The 7,553-nt window shown below is 51.7% G+C and overlaps 1 pseudogene; it reads left to right on the forward strand.

Annotated features, from left to right (window-relative positions):
• The first annotated feature begins 506 nt into the window (after window positions 1-506).
• On the forward strand, window positions 507-6,638 carry LOC129135428 (tubulin beta-8 chain-like; annotated as a pseudogene).
• The last annotated feature ends 915 nt before the right edge of the window (window positions 6,639-7,553 follow it).

A 7,553-nucleotide genomic window follows, 5' to 3' on the forward strand; every position in this document is an offset into this window, starting at 1 on the left:
TTGAACTGCTCCAAAGTAAAACGTATAATTAAGTCCTGTTGAGTTCACATACGGAAGGCCTTTCCTAACCACAGATCTCCTAATAGATGAAAAGACTCATCAATTACAAAAATATGTCATCAATCTGGGACAGGTGCAAAGGCACTCTGTGAATATGGAAACAAGAGTCTTCCCCTCCCACATGGGAGGAAAATTCAGTTTCAGCTCAGCTAGGAATTTAGTCTTACTAAAGACGTGGGAGGAAGTTCTCCAGCTGAGCAGCTTTCCCCAACGTGGAAGGGACCATAGCAAGGACACCTGAGTTCTCCAACAGACGTTCAACGCCAAGGGATTCACAGGTGGGTGCACCTGTGTGGAAGTAAAGCTGTTGCTTATTCTGGGAGCCAATCGGAGGCGGAGGGAGGTGGATGCGGGGCTATTTAAGCGTTAGCGGAGGGCGGGCTGGGTCGCTGCGCCTCTGCTGCTCCTTCTCGCGCTTCTGTTGCTGCCCTAATCCTGCTTTGGCCATGAGGGAGATCGTGCTCATGCAGATCGGGCAGTACGGGAACCAGATCGGGGCCAAGGTTGGCAGCCGGGGCTCTGAGGGCCCAGCCCGGGCCTGCCGGGTGGCCGGGGAAGATGTTGGCAGTGGCGGGAGCGGTGCCCCTGCATTGCGGTCCCTGGGTTCCCTGCCGGGGACGCGGTGGAACTGGGTGGCTGGCGAGGCGGCTGGGGTGGACCCCAGGGACAGGGCGGCCTAGGGATGGGGGTGCGGATGAGGGTGGGGGTGGGAGAGGGGCTGGGGCGCCTCCGTGACTCAGCCCCGGCCTGTCTGGCCCCTCCTGTCTCTTGCAGTTCTGGGAGGTGATCTCTGATGAACATGCCATCGACTCCGCTGGCACCTACCACGGGGAGAGCCACTTGCAGCTGGAGCGCATCAACGTGTACTACAACGAGGCCAGCGGTGAGACCCTCGTCCTTCCCCCACCGCCCTCCTGGGAACGTGGCTCTCCCCTCGCTCATGCGCTCCCGCCCCACGCAGGTGGCAGGTACGTGCCCCGCGCTGTGCTCGTGGATCTGGAGCCGGGCACCATGGACTCTGTATGCTCGGGTCCCTTCAGGCAGGTCTTCAGGCCAGACAACTTCATTTCCGGTGAGCTGCGGGCAAGGACTGGGGTGCGGCTCCTTAGCCAGGGCAGCTCAAAATCTAGGAACACCCCAAGGTCATCCTGTGGGAACTGTGGCGCCAGGGCCCATGAACACCCTCCTATCCGCCGAGTCGAGTCGCTCAATCTGCCTGTCCTAAACGGGCTTCGGGAGGAAGGCCCGGGTGTCTCCTCAAGGTGAGGAGCTACTGATGTCCTTGCCGGGAGCTGAGCTGGGGCCGTGGCTACTGCCTTTCCTGAGAATGGGCAGGAGCCACCTGCAGCGAGGTCTGTGAGCCCGTCTCAGGTTTGACTCCTGTCTTAATTTCTAACAGGGGAAGCTGCTGTCCTGTAACTCTGGGGGAGCGGGTTTCATTTGCTCCACCTGCAGGGCGAATGGTGCTTTCACCTCACATGTGACACTGGTGCTTTCTGCATTATGGTGGTGACCACTGATGACCGTATACCTGGCCGTCGAGTGACTGGCTGTACTGTCTTACAGATCAGTGTGGGGCCGGAAACAACTGGGCCAAGGGACACTACACCGAAGGCGCGGAGCTGATGGAGTCAGTGATGGACGTTGTCAGGAGGCTGAGAGCTGTGACTGTCTGCAGGGTTTCCAGCTGACCCACTCCCTGGGTTGGGGGACTGGGTCTGGGATGGGTACCCTTCTCATTAGTAAGATCCGGGAGGAGTACCCAGACAGGATCATAAACACATTGAGCGTCCTGCCCTCGCCCAAGGTGTCAGACACCGTGGTGGAGCCCTACAACGCCACCCTCTCAATCCACCAGCTCATGGAAAACACGGATGAGACCTTCTGTATAGATAACGAAGCGCTATATGACATATGTTCCAAGACCCTAAAACTGCCCACACCCACCTATGGTGACCTGAACCACCTGGTGTCTGCTACCATGAGTGGGGTCACCATGTACCTGCGCTTCCCGGGCCAGCTGAATGCTGACCTGCGGAAGCTGGCCGTGAACATGGTTCCGTTTCCCCGGCTGCATTTCTTCATGCCCGGCTTTGCCCCACTGACCAGCCGGGGCAGCCAGCAGTACCGGGCCTTGACTGTGGCTGAGCTCACCCAGCAGATGTTTGATGCTAAGAACATGATGGCTGCCCGTGACCCCCGTCACGGCCGCTACCTAACGGCGGCTGCCATTTTCAGGGGTCGCATGCCCATGAGGGAGGTGGATGAACAGATGTTCAACATTCAAGATAAGAACAGCAGCTACTTTGCTGACTGGTTCCCTGACAACGTAAAAACAGCCGTCTATGACATCCCACCCCGGGGGCTAAAAATGTCGGCCACCTTCATTGGGAATAATACGGCCATCCAGGAACTCTTCACGTGTGTCTCAGAGCAGTTTACAGCAATGTTCAGGCGCAAGGCCTTCCTCCACTGGTACACAGGCGAGGGCATGGATGAGATGGAATTCACCGAGGCCGAGAGCAACATGAACGACCTGGTGCCTGAATATCAGCAATATCAGGATGCCACGGCGGAGGAGGAGGAGGATGAGGAGTATGCCGAGGGAGGAGGTGGCCTAGGACTCTCCTTTTCTAGGTAAAGGGGGGAAGCAGTGTGGATTCTTTCCTGTGTTCTGACAGCCATGTGTCACTATGCGCTTGTTCATTTGTGTCTTCACATCTCCTGCTGCTTTTTAAAGCATTTCTATAGTATGCAGTTTTGACTAATAGTGTTCTCACAGCATCTGGTTTCACCTCCATCTTCCATGGGCCCTCTGGCTACTGCTGCCAGATGCACACAGTTGTCCTGCAAGGCGGAAGCTGTCTGGGCTTATCACATGCCCAGGAACAAGCATTCCAGTGGCTCCAGGAGGGCTCGGCATGGGCTGTGGACATGGCAGGCAGGCTTCACGCAAACTTGGGGATGCCGTGGGCCTTGGGCAGCGACGTGGTGGAAAACCTGTTCCTGAAGACAAGCCTTGGCTTATCCCATATACCAAACTTCTAGGGGACCAGCTGGCCATGTTTCTGGAACTTTAAAAGGGGTCAGTGAACCCTGGTGGACAATGTCCCCAAAGTCCCTCTCGGGGTAGGAATGTGGTCAGACCGCTGGCTCTGAACCAGCAATGAAGGGTGTGCAAGTTGGACCTCAGCCACTCCATCACCACGATGGCCTGGGTGTGATTGTGTGGCCCCATTCTCTTAATGAGGTGGGCATGGGACATCTGGCAGGGACTAGGCAGGAATCGAGCCCAGGGTTTGCTAACATGCACTGAACCCTATGTAGAAGGGGATTAGGTCCTGGGGGCTGCAGATGTGGTTGCTGGGCCTGTGACATGCACTGAACCCTATGTAGAACCCTATGCAGCCCCTTGAAACTTCCCAGGATGGCTGGTTTTGGGGGTTTATCACCTTATTTTTCTCCCTCTGGTTTTAGCCACTGTAGGCCAGTTTGTTCACAGATTTTTACCAACTTTGGCTCATTTCATTACCTTATCAGAGGTGGGAATTCTGAGGTCCCTAAGCCAGAGGCTTTCAGGGATGTGGCTCCCTCTGCCGCCCTGGCAGGGAGGGCACAGGGGTCCCAGGTGGAGCCTCTGACCTAGAGCCTTTGGCTCTAGAGCCTGGAGCCTTACCGCAAGGCTGCCTGTGGGTTTGGCGTCAGGAAACAACCCAGCCTGGAGCCCAGGCTGCTGGTTATCTGGAGACAGCCTCCCCGTAAGATTTCTCTGAGACAAGAAACAATTATGCAAATTATCCTAATTCTGTTTTAAAGAATAGAGAGATTGATTGCAGAGACAAACCATTTAGGCAGGCAATGTAGAAGGTGTTTCCACGGCTAATCTGCCTTCAAAGGAGAGGGATTTTGTTTGTAAACTTCAGACCCAGAAAATTGATTGTTCTGTCAAGTTTAGATAATTATCTGTCCTCCCTGAGGCCCTAAGCTTAGCAGAAATGTTCTTTCTCTGAATCAGTACTCAGCTCCAAAGCTGAGTTGGGTTCCCTGTGGAGTGCTAAATCAGAGATTCTCCCAAAGCAGTGGATCAGGAGCCTTCCTCCAGCCACAGTGCCCATCCTGCCTGCAGAAGAATGGACAGAGGGATGGGAGGGCTGCAGAGCTGGCACTGTGTCCCTGGAGGGGCTGGTGGGGACTCACTGTTCGAGGGACAGGGGAGGCAGAGTCCACACTCAACTGCTGCGTGGAGATGGGCATGAAGGGCAGGCAGGTCTGGCCTTGGCCTTGCGGTTTGTTTCCATTAAAGACCTTCAAGACCAGAAGGGACCAATAGGGCCGGACTATGCAGGGAGAGAAGAGGTTCTAGGGAACTGAGTTCCGAAGTCTTCGTCTTCTCACTGTGCAATGGGGTTAGCCTATAAAGCAGGCTGCTTGTCCTCAGGAGAGCTCATTGTGGAGAAACATCACTGGACAGAGCCCCTCCTTATCTGCATCAGACTCCTCTGGTCTCCCCGGTTGCCTTTTTCTCTGCCCCTAAGGGCACCTGTCCCTGGAGAGGCTCTCAGGACAGTATCCTGGACACCCCCTGCCTGGACACCCCTTGCCTGGCACCCCTCCTCTCCACAATGTCGTCAGAGAGCTCCACCTGCCCTTCTAGCCCCCTGGTCCAGCACTGCTGGTCATGAGGTTTGGGCCCTGTGACCTGCCCAGATCCAAGCTGTGGGGAAAGTTTGCTGAGATCAGTTTGGGGAACAGAGGGGCCTTGTTGTACCATTTGTTCTGGGCACAGGGGACCTCCTGCATCGTCTGTCTCCTCCATGAGATGCTAGTTTCAGGGATTCCTTGGGGACACTGGAGAGCAGGGCTGGCTCAGGCAGGGGCCTGACCATAGTCCAGACAGTGCAGACCCTACCTGAGGTGCCACACGGGCCCTCATCAGTCTTCTCTTCACACAGTGGAGTCACTCCTGTGCCTCCCCTGTCTGCACTCCATTGAGCCGGGAAAGGCCTGCAGTAGCCAATGCCCACATTTGAGTTTCAAATGTGAATATACCCAGGGATTGCAGTTTACCAAAAGATGAAGGAAAAGGCCTCTCCCAGTACTTGGTCAACATTATTCTGTGGTATTTTTCAGATGAAATTAGCATTTAAGCCAGTATACTTTTAGTAAAGCAGATTATGCTCCATAATGTGGGTGGGTCTCATCCAATCAGTTGAAGGCCTTAAAGGAAGAAATACTGACCTCCTAGGGGAAGAGGGAATTCTGCCCCTGGACTCAAGCCACTCTTCCTTGGATTCTAGCCTCTGTAATCACACGAGACAATTCTGGACATCTCCTCCTCTCTTTTCTGTTTCTCTGGAAAACCCTGACTAATGCAATTCTTGTTAAGCTGCTTTTAAGAAGTGTGAAGAAAATATTAAAAAGATGTAACTAAGAATTTTGAGTGGATGATCTAATTATTTCACACTGGCTGAGATCTCCCTGATGTTGACATTGCAATGACACTGTGCACTTCTTGGGGTAAGAAAAAGTGCAGTCTCAGTATCCCTCCCACTAAATAGGAAGGCAAATTGCCATTTCCCGAAAAGTCCAGAATAGTAAGTAGGTTGACGAGTAACTCTTGAAGTTACATAAGACAAATCAGTTGCAACAGAGGATCATAAACCCCTCGTGTACGGAAGGAAAACAAGTTTGTCAATGTGCAAACTGTAAGTCTAAGTTCCTACTTCTGTAAAAAGTAGAGTTTCCTCTTCAAAGACTTTCCTTCCCATCTCATTAGAAATAAATAGTAACTTCTCTTAGAAGCAAAATTTATTCAAAGACCTGTGCTAACATTCTTAAATATCTGCTAGCCCTAATAAAGGAATCAATGTACTTTATGTTCTTAGCTCCCACAATTTAGCCTAAATATTTGCCCTGGCATGCTTATACTAGTCCAAGCCAGCTTTAGGTCATTGCCTGTTCCTCTTCTTTATTCGAAGGTGTTTTTACTTTTTTCAGCATTCCACAAGTTACTTCCTCCTTCCTTTGTTCTCCTCTGCCTTTTCCTCTCTAAAAAAGTTCTAAGTTGCTAGCCAATCGGGACAAATACAGAATGTGAGGTCCCATTCCAGCCACTGGAAACTGGACACAGCAGTAGGGTGGATGCGTCAGGTTATAAATGACCCTGTCTCCTTTGCTCAGTATACTCTTGTGGCAAAACTGCTGGTGAGTGTACCCTTTCTGCAGAAATTAAAAAAAAATAAAAATGGCCTTGCTGAGGAAATTAAATTTACATTCAAGTGCTATTTCTTTACCGCACTGGGAACAAGCATGTCAAACAATTTCAACCCTGCTGGACCGCATCAAGTGAGGGCCGGGATGGAAAAGCGGCCGTGCCGAGGTGCCCCGGAAGCAGCCTCCGGAGTGTGCGTCAGAGTTTCTGGCCATTTCAGCTAAGACTTTTCTTCTGACAGACTAGAAGTGAAAAAAAGAATTATTTACTTTGTTGGGAAATGTTACAAAAGGTTAAAATTCTACTAGTTCATAAAATATTTGAAGCTAACTTTGTTTTTATAAATAAAATTGTATTTACAATTTAAGTTTTAGTTCTCATCCTTGCTGTTATAAAAGTTATTCTAAGTTATGTCAGTCTTTGAGGGTAAATGTACAGTATTTAAAATAGCCTATATTTGGAAAACTGAACAGTGTTTGTTGTCATGATTTTACTTTGTTCTTGACCACATTGGTCCCAGAGAAAGTCAAGGTCTTCACCCACGGATTCAAGATTCTTGTGGCAGCTGCTGAATTCTTTTCCAACAATGCTTGGGCCTCATCAGCGTCATGTTTGTGCACTACCCCAGCCCCAACCACAGACATGGGCAGGAGGAACAGAACTCTACTGTGTAGCGTCACTGCCAGTAAGAGTCTGGCTCTCCCATGAAGCATTACTCTTCCTCTGCATGTATCTTAGAATTTCAAAAGCCATTTGGCCTCCATTTCTTTAGATTGTGGATAAGATCCATAAACTTGTACTGGGGTCACTGTTCCTCCAGCCTCTTTAGCACGTATCTGCAGTCTCATTTCCAGGCTGTTTCCTCTATGGGCCACTGCCTGCAGAATTCCCAGATGAATCCATTGCCCATTCCCTGTAGCCACATCTCCAAATCCACAGCCGTTCTCAGCAGCTACCTGCACACTCACATCCCAGAGGTCAAGTTGCCACAGCTGGTGTGTGTTTCCAGCCACTAGGCAACCCCAGGTCTTCATCTGAGCACCCAGGGCCAGAAGTCTCACCCTGTCCCCCATACCATCCCTTCCCAACCAGCCACAGTTTCCTTCCTTCTGTTGCTCACACAGTGCTCTCAGCCCCAGATGCCCTTCCTGACATTTCCTCCCAAGGAAACCCAAGTCCTCCGTCAGGGTCCACCCAAATGTCCACACTCTCTGGTAGCCTGCCCAGCCCCAGAGGCTCCCTTGAGCTCCCTTCCCCCATTAGAGCCTACAGAGGCAGTGCT

Source organism: Pan troglodytes, chromosome 17, assembly GCF_028858775.2.
Source record: "Pan troglodytes isolate AG18354 chromosome 17, NHGRI_mPanTro3-v2.0_pri, whole genome shotgun sequence".
NCBI classification, from domain to species: domain Eukaryota; kingdom Metazoa; phylum Chordata; class Mammalia; order Primates; family Hominidae; genus Pan; species Pan troglodytes.